Here is a 16586-nt window from a genome sequence, read left to right as displayed (position 1 = left end):
CTTTCCAGAAATCCTATATTTTCTTTAATAAAGCAACCTTCTACCAAGGTTGGTCAGTGTTATGTGATAAAAAGTAGTTTTCCCTAAATTGCTATCATTATCAAAATACTGAATCTGATTATTGAGGGAAGCAAACGACATCAGGGAATAACATATGCCTCAGCAGTGAAGGCTGCTGACTAAGGCAAGGAATTCATAGACTCCAGGAGAGTATCGAACTAACGACATGCCTGGTTAAGTCTAACAAGTAGAGACCCAGACCCCAGAAGGTACCAAAGGAAAGGCACAGCTGGTAAGGTCTAAAACAGTAAATACAGACCCCATACAATATCAAATGAAAGATACGTCTTGTAAGGTCAAAACAGAGAAGATAGAACCCAGACAGTATCAAATGAAAGATACGTCTTATAAGGTCAAAACAGTGAAGACAGACCCCAGACAGTATCAAATGAAAGATACGTCTTGTAAGGTCAAAACAGTGTGACTCTGAAAAAGAATTACCAGCATATAGTGTAAATTGCTGGCGAAATACCGTTACCTTAAGGCCATGAATTATAAGGTAACCCGGGATACTCGTAACCATACTGACTAGAGTTCTAGACGCCCTACAAGCGTCTATAAAATGTGACATTTGCCACCTGTTGGCTTGGTAGGCCGGGACTGTAGCTAGTAGTCTGGGTGCGGGGTTGTCAATCTCGTATAGATCTATACACACAATGTCCGCTCTCCCTACAGGAGATTATGGTTACCAACTAGATGACGGAGAAGGCCGTGTCCTGAAGATGCATCCCAAATAGTGGGTAGAGACTTCCAAATAGTGGGTAGTGTGTAAGTGCTGAACTAGAGGTAGAGACTTCCCAATAGTGGGTTTCAAATGTAAGTGTAGACTAGAGATAGAGACTCTTAACTGAACTGACTAGAGAATTCCTATATGTCCATACTCATATACATAATATATAACTAATGAATCAAACGACCTTCGGACGACCATCCGATCCCACCAGACCACATCTCAACGAAGAAAAGGAAATAGGGCGGACGAGCCTTCCTAAGTCTTTCAATCATTACTTATATGTACCTATATAAGCACAGACATACATCTAACTATGACTGAGTGTGTATCAAGTAGAAGTGATTCTTGTGAAGTAGGAGTGTCTAATAAGTGAAGTAGGAGCGGTCGCAAGTGAAGTAGAAGTGTCGAACAAGTATAAGCGTATCACGAAGTAGAGACGACATCAAGTGAAGTAGGAGCGTGTCGAGTATAAGTGAAGTAGAGGCGATATCAAGTATAAGTGAAATAGAATCATATCACTAAGTAAGAGTGTGAATAAGTATAAGCGTCCATCAGGTATAAGTGGCTTCAAGAAGTGAAAACGTTACCAAGTAGGAGTATAAAATAAGTATAAGCGAAGCAGCAGTAACTAACAAGTAAAAGTATACGTTGTGAAAGAGAACTTTGATTAAAATCTTGTAAAACCTTTATACACCAGTTTAAAGTGAGTTTTAAATAAAGCAGTATAAATAAGAGTCTTGAAACAAATGAAAAACCTTTTTGAAAACCATTATAGTGTCCTAATCGGTAAAAAACAGTATACAGTGTGGTAAAATCTTGTGCATGCGGGTTATCAATCACCTGTGATTGATATGATAACTGGCATGTTTAACTTTTATTCCCCCCTATAAAACATGTAAAAACATTTAAAAAGGTTCGTTCAGGGGTATGAACTCACCTAGAGTAAGTAGGTCCGACGAAGGTGTCGTTTGGGCGTTCGGTGTCACGTAGGGACTCGAACACACTCAATGACCTATTTAACATATGATAACATATGTTCACATACAATTAGTATATTTAATACTAATTAAACAAATATACGCGCTCAAAGGAGCGGAAAACACTTTGGTTAAGTGTTTGGGTGTCCCGGGTAGCGTCTAAAGGTGTGTACGGTTTAGGAATGGAGTTTACTCCCCGAGAGTAACCTCTTACAACTTAGTTTACGGCCCAGGGACTACTCACCATGAGTTTACGGCCATAAACTCATGGTGGGGGTATCTAGTGTGTTTCAAAGCTTAATCTTATTAGGGGGATTTTTCTAAGTACAATTCCAAAAAGGCATGAGTGGGTTTAAGGCTTCTAAGGGCATTTTATTGGAGTTTACGGCCCAGGGACAACTCCTAAGGGAGTTTACAGCCGTAAACTCTCATTCCTTGAGTTTTGTGAAGTTTTAAGCCCCTAATACCTTCCTAGCATTTTATAGAAATAGTCTAAGGCCATTTGGGGGACAAAACTTAATGTTTTGGCATGTTTAAGGGTGTTTACGACCCTAGTACATGCCTAGGCCGTAAACTCCTTTTGACCCATCAATTTGTTGTGTTTAATTGATCCAAACCCCAAATACTAAGTCCCTAAATTATGTATGAAGCCTAAGGGTGTTTTAGGAGTGTGTTAGGGGCACTTTTGCAAGTTTGTGAGGTGTTTACGGCCTTGGCATAAGCCTGGGCCGTAAACTCCATTTTACACCCTAAAACCTTATGTTTAAATGATCTAAACCCAAGAGGATAAGCCCCTAATTTATGAATTAAGTCCAAGGGTGGTTTGGGAGTGTTTTTGGGGCATTTTAACAAGATTTAGAGGTGTTTACGGCCTAAGCATGTGCTTGGGCCGTAAACTCTCTTTTATGCCCAAATTTGATTGTTTAAAATGTGCAAACACTCCTAGGCTAATTCCTCTATTTATTTTCAAGCTTTTAGGGACTTTTGGGGGTCATTTTGGCCTTTATTTAGGGGTTTACGGCCTAAGGAGGAGCTTAGGCCATAAACTCCTCTTTCACAGCTTCTATGTTCGATTTCTAAGCTATAAACATGAATCAATATGTTTAGAATAAGCTAGGGTAAGCGGACTTACGATTTGGAAGCGTTTGGTTGCGGATTTGGGGCGAAAACGAGTCTAGAGAGAGAGTATAGAGAGAGAGTGTAAAAAGTCTCCAATGGACTCCACTCACCTTTATATAGGGTTCCGAGTCAGGGCTCAGTGGAATTTTACCCAATACTGCCGTTAAACGAGGCTTTTGGTCGCACCCGATTTAGTGGTCGTAATAATAAAACTAATTTTTTCCGATTAAATGGAAATGTGTGTTATGTGTTTTTATTTCCTTTTATCACGACTTAACGGCATAATAGGTGTAAACAATTGAAATGTTTATTTAATTGACGACCTCTAATTAACGGAACTTTTAAAAACTGGAATATTCCGTTAACGGTAACGGGGTAATGTAACGGGATAAGTTAGGTCAATGAGGTTTGCGTCATGATCCATCATATAATACTTTCTTTTTAACTCATTATATGATTCAGGGAGTGATTGCAGAACCCAGTCTACAACCAACTTATCAGGTAATGACGCACCCAACATAATCAACTTATCGATGTGTGATTTCATTCCTAGAACGTGGGCACACATGAGCTTACCATCTTCATGTTTTATTGCTAATAGGGCTTTAGTGATATTGAACCTTTCAATTCTTCAATCTTGTGGGTTAGGGAGAACAACGGGAGGAGGAGGAGGAAGTGAAATCAAACTAGTCCACCTAGATTCTTCACTTGAATAACGGAACAACTTATTTTCAACAGGAATACCTTTTCCTTGAAATTTGGGAATACCATGATTGTCATACTTTGACATCTACAAGACGGGAGAAAACGAATTCAAGTTAGTTGATTTATTTAGTCCTTAGTAAATCACCCAAATGATATACTAGGGCTAGGACCCAATGCTATATTCCACAACTCGGGAGAGGGATGCCATAACCCAAATTGCAGAACATTTGAAGGTAAGTGAATGACAATTCACTAATTTTCCACCATGAAAAACGAAAAAACAGATTAAGTTTTAAATGTATTGAAAACTCCTAGATCCTATGAGATTCATTGAACTTTTCAATGGCATGTTTAAATCTCGATATGCCCCTCTAGTTTGTGACTGGGAAGCCGATGATCACAAAGTGGGTGTGAATAACCATGCAAATCTACATGGTGCCCCCACATGTTACAGTCACCTATTCGATGTGCCGGTTAACCACACACGCTCCACCGAACTATGACAAACATTGAGTCACCCTTTGCTACCTTTGCTTAGAACCATTTAGTGTGCCGGTTAACCACACACGCTTCACTAACGTCTTCGCAAGGGCACAAAGTGTAATTTCATGGAATTGCATCAATTCACTTTTGCTTAAAGTAACTAAGATTGGGAATTTTGTAAAAACATTTAGTTACTTTTGTACTTCATTATACTTATAATGGAAGGTTTCTGTCCTATCCTACCCGTTCGGCTAACGACCCTCCACTAGTCAAGAGTGCGGTGGATAAGAGTGGATACCCATTCAATCGCCATTTAATCGGCAATTTCCTTAAACACCCCTTATAGACCAACTTCGTGAATGAGGCCTACTAACGGTAAGACTTGACACTTTACTCGTACATATATAATATTAGACTTTTAATGATATATATAGTATAGGGTGTATTTTACACTTTTAAAATACTAGGTGTTCTAATTTAATAATTATACTTTTAATTTAATTAAATTGTACACCAAAACTTTATGGATTTATTAAATCTCTTTTAATTATACACCTTAATTAATTAATAAAACCATAAGAGTGCGATTTGAACTTTTCAAAACAATACTAGGGTTTTAGAATTTAACATCTCTAAATTAACTCTTAATCAACTTTTAAATTCTAAAACTTGAGGGCAAGTTTTGAAACATTTCAAAATATTAGGGTTTAGAATTTAAATATTTCAAATCAAACCTTTTAATCAAAATTTAAATTCCAAGACTTGAGGGCAAGTTTGAAACTTTTCAAAACACAAAGGATCAAATAGCAAATAATTTAAATCAAACAATTAATTTAATGATTATCTAAATTTGACCTAAAATCAATTTCTTGCAAGATAAGTTACCCAATTAATACAAATAATCAAAGTTTAATCAAATAAGGAAGTTATTATCTAATCAATTGGTAATTATCTTTTGTTTAACCAAGGATACACTCAAAATATGATTAAAATTCGAATCTTAATGACCCATAATAGTTAAGGCAAGTATCCACGACCAAAACAGCAAGAAATCCCGAACATATTCTGACGCTCGAACTCGCCGAGTTCCTCTATGGACTAGCCGAGTAGGAGCCAACTCACCGAGTTTAGCAGTCAGAAAGCCAAAATTTTGATTTTGCAACAAGAATGAACATGCAAGGCATCAATACAATAGAAATCAATCAAGGCTCTGATACCACTGATGGGTTTTAGCCATAAGAACATCCTATGTGCTCATACAAACCCTAATGCTTAGATCTTGGTTTCTCTATTGTACATGCTATTCAACCAAGAATTTAAACCCTAATTCTAGCATATGATAATCAATATTAACATAATAATGGGTTTAAGATATTACCTTGATTGTTATGTAGCAATAACAATCTCAATTCCTCCTTGTAATGACTTTAGAAAGCTTAAAGTCGCAAATGTCACTCCTCTAATGGCTCACAAACACCAAAAGCAAGAGGATGAAGAATAAGGAGAGAGGAGACACCAAAAACCATGTATAAACCCTAAAGATTCAGTTGCCCACGTTTTTGGTGTCCAAGGGGTCCTTAAATAGTGAGGCTATTAGGGTTATCTAACAAGGAAACCCTAATTTGGATGCTTAGGCCCTAAGCAACCCATGGACTCCTTTCTTAAAGGCCTTTGGACAATTTCTAATGGGTTTCCCCATAGAATTCGTCCACCCCTTTAATATGGAGTTCATTAGCCCAATATTCAGCTATCACACAATTGACAGTTCTAGTCCCATAAGTTTAATTAATGTCTTTTAGCCACAAACTTAATTCTTGACTAATATTAATTAAACAATATGATTTCTCCTTTAATATATTATTCTCATAAAATATTATTAAATCATATTTAATCCTTTCTCTCCATAATTCATCCTATCAAGTTGCTTTGGTGAAGGCAACCCAAAAGGACCATGCACCATCGGGTCAAGTACATACCAAAATATTTATGGACTTAGACACTAATCCAATAATCTTTGGGATGGTGAAGGAGGGTACGATGGAGGTCATGGAGGAGAGACTTAGAGCATTCAGGTCTGATATTTCTATGGGCCAGGGTGGAGCTCGAACCCCTTCGTTTAGGGAGTTCAAGGCATGTGGAGCTCCGGAGTTTTCTGGGGTTAGGGATCCCATTGTGAGCAGACTTTGGGTGGCGGACATTGAGAATGCCCAGCGCACAAGTTCTTTCCTGGAAGAGGAAAAGGTTGGATTTGCTTCGTGTATGCTGAGGGACAGGGCCTAAGATTGGTGGGGCGAGATTACTAGTCAGGTGGGAGCAGCCAGTGTGGCTGACATGTTGTGGGCCGAGTTTGTACTACGATTCGATCAGGAGTTTGCACCACCTATTGAGGTGCAATGGATGGTCAGGGAGTTTCATGATTTATAGCAGACTACTTAGACTGTAGCGGAGATCACCACCAAGTTTTGAGAGCGAGCTTTGTTGATCCCTCAGTATGCGACAGATGAGGACATGAGGAGGACCCGATATCACTCTATGCCGAGAGAGGACATACGGGAATTTGTGAGCTTTACAAGGTGCAAAACCCTGAATGAGATGGTTGATAAGGCCCGTGAGAGGGAGATGGAGTTGGAGTCCCGCACGAAGCAGAAGACTGAGCAGGTTCAGGCAGTAGGGGCTCAGGCTAAGAATCCTAAGACCTTCGATTCTTCGAGTAAGGGCCAACAGGGCCGGGGCTGGTGTGCCAAGTGCGGGAGATTTCATGGTGGGGCTTGTCGGACAGCCGGGATGTTAGGATGCTACTCATGTGGCCAGCAGGGCCACTTGAGTAAGGATTGCCCAAAGAAGGGCTTGATATGCTTTAACTGCAACCAGACAGGCCATAAAAAGGCCGATTGTCCGAGGTTGCAAGAAGGAGGAGGTGGAGGACCTGTGGCAGCGCCAACGCCCGCCACTATGAGGATTACTGATGGGCGCCCTAAGGCGGAAGCTCCAGCGGTGAAGAGCCGCGCATTCCAGCTGACTACCGAGGAGGCTCGGTCCGCGCCAGACGTTGTGGCTGGTATGTGTTCATTATCCTCTGTCTTTTTTATGTAAATGTTTGTATATATGCTTATTATGCTTTGTATAGGGAACTTTCTGGTCGATGGTATGACGGCCCATGTCTTATTCGATTCGGGGGCTACCCGATCTTTTGTGTCTCTTGCGCTTAGCAAGAAATTTCGAGATGCACCGGGGACTCTGGATACCCCGATCGAGGTGGAGATTGCAGATGATCGCACCATGAGTGCTGCGAGGGTGTGTCAGAACTGCGTCCTGAATGTGCACGACGAAAGGTTTCGCATCGATTTGGTTCCCATACCATTGCGAGGATTGAAGGTGATTATTGGGATGGACTGGATGGGGGCCAATGGGGCCATGATTGATTGTGAGAGGCAGTTAGTTCGGGTTCGAACCCCAAAAGGGGGTGGAGAACTGGTTATCCATGGCGAGAGGACCACGCAGGGCCTGACCCTTTGTTCAGCTGCGAGGGTGAGGAGGTTTCTGCAGCAGGGCTGCATGAGATTTTTGGCCTATGTTTCAGATACGCGAGTGGAGACAGTGACGGATGTCTTTAGTGTACCAGTGGTGCGGGATTTTCGTGACGTTTTTCCCGATGAATTACCCGGAGTGCCTCCGGAGAGGCAGGTGTGGTTTCATATTGACCTGGTACCAGGTGCCACCCCGATAGCAAAGGCATCATATCGGTTGGCGCCACCCAAGATGCAGGAATTATCTGCACAACTTCAAGAGCTACTAGACCGAGGGTTCATCCGTCTGAGTAGTTCTCCGTGGGGAGCTCCGATCCTTTTCGTGAAAAAGAAGGACAGGTCACACAGGATATGCATCGATTACAGAGAGCTGAATAAGCTGACGGTTAAGAATCGTTATCCTTTGCCTAGGATTGACGACCTGTTTGATCAACTTCAGGGAGCATTGTGGTTCTCTAAGGATGTGCATCCTTTGCCTTTGGAGCTCGTTGCGGTTGCGGTTTGACTGGAGTTGGACTTGGTGGGCTTTTCGATGCATTATTAGGCTTTACGAATCCATCAAAGGAGATTTGGGCTTAAAAAGTTGAAGACTCGGATGAAGTGGGCTTGTGAAGATGTGTCATGGATTCTTATTTTGGGCTTGGACTATCCATATTTAAATCTTGAAGATGATTGGCCAAATTTGAATCATGTGAGGCATGGAGGGGACCAAGGGAATCTTGGGTAGTGGGGTGTGTAGTGGAGAAAAATGAGCCAATAGCATTCCAACAATATTTGCGATGGTGAAGTCTCAGTCGCGCAACACTTGCAAGGGTACCCGCACAACTGCACACTTTTGGGCATTTTGGTCATCTTGCTCACCATTTACTTGGGGGGTTAGGTCTAGCAGCTCATTCTTTGATTTTCCACCATTAGAGACCATTGGAGGCGATTTTTGGAGCTTGATACTCATTCTTCTCATCTTTCTAAGTAATTGGTAGATGCTTGATGAAAAAACATTTTTGTGATTGTCATTTTGTTGCCATGAGTGGCTAGTTTCTCTATTTTGGTAACTTTGGCTAAAACCATTGGATATTTGTGGGTTTTGAAGGATTCATGCTTAATTGTCATTTATCTTATGTTTATGATTCTAGTTCATATTTCTTATGTTTGTTTAATACTTTGATCATGAGCTTGGTACTTGAATGAGCAATTGTTGGTTTATTTCTTTGGTTTAGCATTTAATCATTGAATTTACTTAGAACAAGGTCTTTATGATGGTAGAAATCGTCTCTAGCTTATGAATCATGACTCCTTGATGGATGTGTAAGTATTAACATCCTCTAGGAATTGGGAATTTCTTCATTCTTAAGGCTAATCCACTTCTTGGGTTCAATTGCTTCAATTGAATCCTTGATTTTGATTAAGAAGGTATGTTGTGGGCTTCCCCAACCTCCATACTACCTATGAGGAATCTTGGCATATCATGCTTCATGATTGCTATCACCAATTTGGGATGAATGATAAACTTTATATTGAATCCTAATGATAAACACACAAATGTTCATTGTGTTGAATTGCCTTGGTTAACCAATTCTCTCCAATATTTGAGCATCTCTCCATCTTGCTTAATTGTAAGCTTTTTAGTTATTCAAGTCTTTTAGTTTTTAAGAAATCACAACACCCCCCCTTTTAGTTTAATTGTAGTTAGTTAGCTTATTTACACTAGTTCTATTGGATTGCATTGGTGATTGAATACAACCATTTCCCCGAGGATCGATACCCCTTTTTACCATTATATTATGTTTTATTTGCAAAAAAAGGGTGTAATTTTTTTGGTGGACTTGACATGTCACCAAAACTTTATCCATCTAAATGTTATATTGATTCAGATCTATATGTTGGAGACTTGGACTTAATGGATTAAGTTGGAAAATATGCACTTTTGGTCCCTTTGAGATTTAAAGACTAGATCTTGGTGGTTTGGACCATTCCAATGGATAAAGTTGGAAACTTTATCCATTATGGAGTTATTAAGAATCATAAAAATGTGATATTGGTTGTAAGTTTTCTTCCATGCATGAGTTATAAGGTCTTAATGGGTTAAGTAGTTAGAGTTTTCGTGTGCAATGCCCGCGTTTCCAGGCTAGGAATTATCGTTGATGTAATAGTCTAGGTTAACCCTTGTAACTCTTTTTTTGAAGTATTAATGATGTACTTGAGGATTATGTGAATTATGTGTTTATTTTCTTAATTATTATAATTTAATGAATTAAGAATAAAATAAGCGTCAAAATTAAAGTGTGAGATAAGCCCGATATGTTTGCATGAAGATGTAGTGGTTGAAACAAGGATTCCGGAGATATAAGCAATGCCGAAATCCGAGTTATAACGAAGAAGTTATGACCTGTCGAAGTTTTGCGACAGAACCGGCAACGCTGAATGACGTAAAAAGTGAAATTTATGTTTGAGCGATATTTAGCCTTAGTGATCTAAACTAAAGTCGTAGAGTTCATTAAACCGAGATCGTGCATAAAAAGAACGCCCAAATCTAACTTCGTATGAGGAAGTTATGATTTTCCGAAGTTTCGACTTAACAGTATACAGCCCGAATACTCGATTTGAGATCGAGTGGTTTTTAGCCGAAACAATCTAAACAAGAATTGAAGATCTCGTTAATAGTAGTGAAACGATAAAAAGACAGGCGAAAACGGACGTCAGATGAAGAAGTTATGAATTTATAACGGAGTTTTCCAGTCCCGGCCTATTAAAAATAAATAATAAAAATAATGTCAAAATTAGCCGACGAAGTCTAAACGAAAGCTATAGAGTGTAGTCTCACCTACGCAGGGATATAAAGAACGTCGAAAACGGAGTTCGTATGAGGAAGATAAGATTTTTTGAAGTTTATTAAATAATTAAAATATTAAATTTAATTATAAATTCTGATATTATCCAAAGGGGGGGGGTGTCAATGACCTTATCCGAGTTACGCCCAGCGTAACTAGGATTTACGCCCAGCGTAAATCGAGGATCCAACCCCCTATAAAAGGAAGTTGAGGCTGTCGAGTATCAGTTGCTATTTTCTTTCCTTCTCTCACGTTTTTACCTCGTTTTTCGTGCAAGAATTATCCTGATGTCCCGGTATCATTCCCGAGACCTGAAGCAAGTCCCGAAGCCCTGAAGATCCCGAGAAGTAAAATTCCCGATCCGAAGCTCTGCTCGCGAGGAGCCAGGTTTTGTGAAGATCTTCCAAATCTACCAAAGAATACTACTTCTACAAGCCGTAGTGTTGTCCGATCATCTTCTGATCAAGTGAGTGTGTAGTCACTTTCTTCTAACGCATAATTATGAAGTATTTTATACGAAATACATGTTATGTGTATATTTTGTTGTTATATGTGTGAATGTATATTCACTTTCTTCTATCTCATAGATATGATTTATTCTCTATGAAATACGTGTTATGTGCATGTGTCTCATCTGTTGTTTGGAATATGTATTGAATGAGAATGCTATACAGGTTTTAAACTATGTATAAAAATATATATATTTTTATCTACTAATATGTTGGGTAGAACATGGGTAGATAGTTGATGTGTGATAAACAGATGAGAGACATCGATGTTGTTTTTGATTCAGTCATCTAGCGGAGTTTAGATGGCGGCCACAGACTTTTCTAGACAGTCTTGTGGAATGCTAGCAGGCTCGCCACCTGTAGGTGTTAATGAACTTAAGTGTTAATTCGTTGTACTCCATCCCCCTCATGGTTGCCTTATTTGACATATATTGCTGCGAAACCCCCGAATGCATGTGTTATCGCCCCGATGAAATATTCTAAGACTAGGTCCCTTGTGTTAGTTGTTTTAGGGACATAAAGTGAGAATAACGGGAATGGGTAATTGGGTTATTGTTGGTTGATGAAATTAAAATAATTATTTATTGTGGGTTGAAAACCCTATATGCTCACCAGGCTCCCAAGCCTGACCCACTCAGTTTATTTATATTATAGGTAGTGGCGCCAGAGCATAAGTTGGAGGACTTGTCAAGTTAATTTTTCGGATTATAGACCTGTTGTTGTAAATAACTGTTGTAAGGTCTGTATTGAAATGTTTATGCTTTTGGTCTGTTTATCGGAACATGACATCCCGAGTATTTTAATATAATGAAAAATACATTTCTTTAAGAAATGCTTTGGTAAGTCTTATTTTTATCATATTTTGTTTTAGGAACAAATTCTGCAACTCTTTTAAATCAAAAGGATTTACTCTAAAATTATTTTAAAAGCATAAATGAAACCGGTCTTTTCTGGCCATGATTTCGGGGATGTCACGTCGTGTTTGGTCACTTTATGGCCATGAAGACCATAAAGTTGGAAATTTTATGATTAAGGACGTTATTTTAGGGTTGGACCTGGATTATGGACAAAAGAGCTTAAGGATTAAGCTCTTAATAAGAAAGGAATGAAGCCCTCGTGAATGTTGGGCGTTCCCCAAGAATGATGGGCGTTCCTGGTTAACCATCCTGTTTCTTTTGGTCAAGCTGTATACACTTAGCATACAAGTTGAATACGCTAGGTGTACTCAGCACTGTTGACCAAGTTTGAATTTTGACTTTTTGGAACTTTTACCAGGATTTGACCAAGTTTGTGTTGGATATAGTGTCTAAGTCCATAATTATATTTGGTATGTACTTGACCCGACCTGGCATGGTCCATTTGGGTTGCACTTCACCCGAACAATTTATGGATAATCTTTTGAGAATAGTATAAGTTATGATTTATTGATATATTATGAGTTCTAATATATTAATATAAAATCATATTATTTAATTAGTATTGATCTATAATTAACTTAGATATCAAAAGTATGACTAACTAAATATGGGCTCGTGTATTTATATAGTGTGGGCTAATGCTTATTTGGAATGGGCTAGGCTTGCATGGAAAGTCCATGGATACTCCATGGAGCTTTAACCCATGGATCTCATGGAAATGAAAAGACATGGGTATTAGGGTTTACATGGATGTAACCCTAATCCACCACACTATATAAAGGAGGCTTTAGTTCTTGAAATGACACTACTTGTGGTGAGTATACTAAGAGGGCCGATTTCAAGAAAGGTTGTGACTATTCTCTCAAGTTTCCAAGTTTGTGGTGATTTGTGACTTCCATTTGAGGCATCCACATTATTGGTGCTAGGCTCTGAAACTCCAAGCAATCAACTACAACTACAAGGTAAGTAATTCTACTAGCTTTATTTGATTCAAGTACCCCATGCCATGCTAGTTAGGATAAGAACCGTGGAAAAAAATAATTATTTGCATGTATCTTAGTCAAACATAGATCCATGGTTTCTTAGGTTGCATGTACACCATAGGAGTGTTAGAATGCTCAAAACCCATCAGTGGTATCAGAGCCTAGGCTTGTTTACTTGATAGTTGATGCAAAGTACTTGAAAATCGAAGTTTTTGTTCACTGCACGTATGAACTCGCCGAGTCCATGGGGGGACTCGACGAGTCCATGAAGAAATGCATGCTACTCGTCGAGTCTGTTCATGCACTCGACGAGTAGAGGCTGCAATGTCCAGATTTTCGACTTTTGCTGCTGGAAATGGACTAGAAACATTACCCTAAACTGTTTTTGTGTTATAAAACTTGTTTTAGATGGTGTAATGTTCATGCTAATCCATTTACAATGGCTATTATAAAAAAATTACAAGTTTTATATGAGTTATTTATGATTCTTGAAATTATTGATAATCATGCTCTTGAACTTATGATATTAGATGATCATAAGAATTGTTTGTAACCTCCTTGGTAGTTTAATTCATGATCATAATGTGTTTTAATGGAGTCCATAACTTGTCCTCAAGTTATGGAAAACCAAAGGTCACACTTTAATTAAAAAAACCATTATAAGAACACATGAGTTATAAAAATGAAGAATCTTCACTTTAATACTCAATTAACTCATAAGTTATGAGAAATGTAAAGTTTTTGTAAAGTTACAAAACTTGCCCTCAAGTTTTGGAACATGTAAAGTCACCTAGTAAAATTTAGTTCTAATCCTTAAAATTTTGAAAGTTAAAATTCAACCCTTATACTTTATAATATTATAAGGTTAATAATATATATATATATATATATATATATATATATATATATATATATATATATATATATATATATATATGTATGTATGTATAAGATCAAGTCGTTTTACCGCAAGTAGGCCTCATTCATGAAGCCGGTGTACAAGGGGGGTATAAGGTTGTTGCCTATAAAATGACAACTTAATGGGTGTCCACTCTCACCCACTGCTTCCTTGACTGGTGGAGGGTCGTTAGCCGAACGAGTAGGACAATGACTTAAAATTCTCATTAAAATTATAATGATTATTATAAAGTAACTAAATTTTTTTTATAAATTCCCAATCTTAGTTACTTTAGGAAAAATGTGAATAAGGTGCTAATCCATGAAATTACACTTTGCACCTTGTTTAAGTCGTTGGTGGAGCGTGTGTGGTTTACCGGCACACTAACTTGGACTTAACAAGGTAGACAAAGGGTGACTTAAGGTTTTTCATGAGGTCGGAAGGGGCGCGTGTGGCTTACCAGCACAACGATTAAGTGAAAACATTAAGAGTACCAAGTAATTTGCATGGTTACTTCACACCTTGTTTTGTGATCCTCGGTATCCCGGTCACAAAGCATGAAGGGCACACTCGAGATTGAAACATGTCATTGAAAAGTTCAATGAATCTCAAAGAATCTAGGAGTTTCTAAAACCAAATAAAACCTAATTACCATATTTCGTTTTCATGGTGGAAATCGGTGAATCTTCATTCACCTACCTTTCAAATATGTTATAGCTCGGATTACGGCATCCCTCTTCTAAGCTATAATATATTGTGATTGGATCTTAGCCTCAATATTACATTTGGGTGTTTTGTTAAGGACTATCTCTATATCTATACTAAACTTGTTTTCTTGTTTTTAGACGTCTTCTAACAATGCGGCTTCTGGCTTAAACCCTACCGACTCCTTCTCTCTCATGAACCTTTGTAGGAGAGTCATCTTTGATGGATCCAACTTTACAGACTGGATCAGAAACATCAGGATGGTCACTCGGTATGAGAACAAAGAATACTTTCTCGACAAGGAGCTGAAGGCACCCGAGCAAACTGCTACTCCTGAAGAGCTTGCTGAATATGAGGTACATGAAAGAGATGCTACAAAAGTGGCATGCATCTTGATGACCACCATGACAGCCAAGCTCCAAAAGTCCTATGAGGACTACTATCCTTTTGAGATGCGCCAAGACTTGATGGACCGCTACCATCAAAGTGCTCGTCAAGAGCGATATTAAATCATATCCTCCATGATAACAACCCGAATGAAGATGGTGAACCCATCACGGGCCACATGCAGAAAATGCAAAGGTATGTGGACCGTCTAATGAAGCTGAATGTGAAGTTCCCTGAGGAGTTAGCAATAGACATCATTTTGCACTCCTTACCATCGTGTTATGATCAATTCCGCATGACATATCACATGAACAAGGAAGAAGTCACCCTCAACAAACTTCAAGGACTCTTGAAGACCGCCAAAAGTGGTCTAAAGGGTAAGTCGGTTGTTACCACTCCTACTCCTACTCCAAACTCTGCACCTGTCCTGGCAATCGGGAAAGGTAGAGGGAAGAAGAGGAAGAACCCTTCGAAGGGTACCAAGGGTAAGACTCTTGATGGCTCCTCTTCAAGCGGAAACAAGAAAGGTTTTGTCACTCCTTCTTCTGATCCCAAGGAGGCTGAATGCTTCTATTGCCATGAAAAGGCGCACTGGAAGCGAAACTGTCCAAAGTACCAACAAGGTTTGAAGGATGGGAAAGTAAAACCCAACCATGCAGGTATTTACACTATATTATCTATTAACTCACCCTATTCTAACTCTTGGGTCCTTGATACCGGTTGGGGTATTCATATTTGTTCTAATTTGCAGGTACTAAGAAGAAGTGAAAATATTGAGCATGGAAAGATAAACTTGATCATGGGGAATAGGAAAGCTTCACTTGTCACCAAGATTGGAGTTTATACTTTGTTGCTAAGTAGACGGTTTACTTTAGATTTGAATAAATGTTATTATTCGCCTGAAATGGCAAGAAATATTATTTCCTTTCATGCTTTGTACAAACAAGGGTTTACTTTTTCTTTTGATAATGAAATTGGTGGAATAAATGCTTTCTATAATAATGTGTTTTGTTTTAAAGCATTACCTTGTGATGATGTGTATGAAAAAATCACCCTTCACAGGTTCTTGTGCTAGGGGTGAAGGTTTGTTGGATCTAGTGCACACGGATGTGTGTGGACCCTTCAAAACTGCATTAAGGGATGCTAATCGTTATTATGTGACTTTTACGGATGATTATAGTAGATATGGATATGTCTACCTAATCAAGCATAAGTCAGAGACTTTCGAAAGGTTTAAAGAGTTTAAACAGGAGGTAGAGAATCAATTGGGCAGGAACATTAAGATGCTTCGATCCCATCGTGGTGGTGAGTATCTTAGTACATAGTTCGTCGACTATCGTAGGGAATTTGGGGTTGTCTCACAATTGACACCTCCCAGGACACCACAGTTGAATGGTGTAGCTAAGAGGCGTAATCGAACCCTGTTGGATATGGTTCGTTTCATGATGAGTCGAGCTTCGCTACCAACTCATTTTGGGGGTATGCCTTAGAGACTGCCGCCCATATCCTTAATCTGGTCCCTACAAAGAAGGTTTCCAAAATACCTCACGAGGTGTGGACTGGAAAAGTTCCTAGTCTAGCCCACATCAAGGTTTGGGGTTGTGAAGCTTTCGTGAGACGCGAGACTCACGATAAGCTTGAACCCCGAAGTGAGAGGTGTATTTTCATCGGCTACCCGTAAAAATCCTTTGGTTACATCTTCTACAGACCTAGTGAGAATGTGGTCTTTGTAGCAAGGAGGGCTGTCTTTCGAGA

This window comes from Lactuca sativa, chromosome 5, assembly GCF_002870075.4.
Source record: "Lactuca sativa cultivar Salinas chromosome 5, Lsat_Salinas_v11, whole genome shotgun sequence".
In the NCBI taxonomy this organism is placed as follows: Eukaryota; Viridiplantae; Streptophyta; class Magnoliopsida; order Asterales; family Asteraceae; genus Lactuca; species Lactuca sativa.
The sequence above is the reverse complement of the archived record's forward strand: the minus strand, read 5'-3'. Positions refer to the sequence as shown.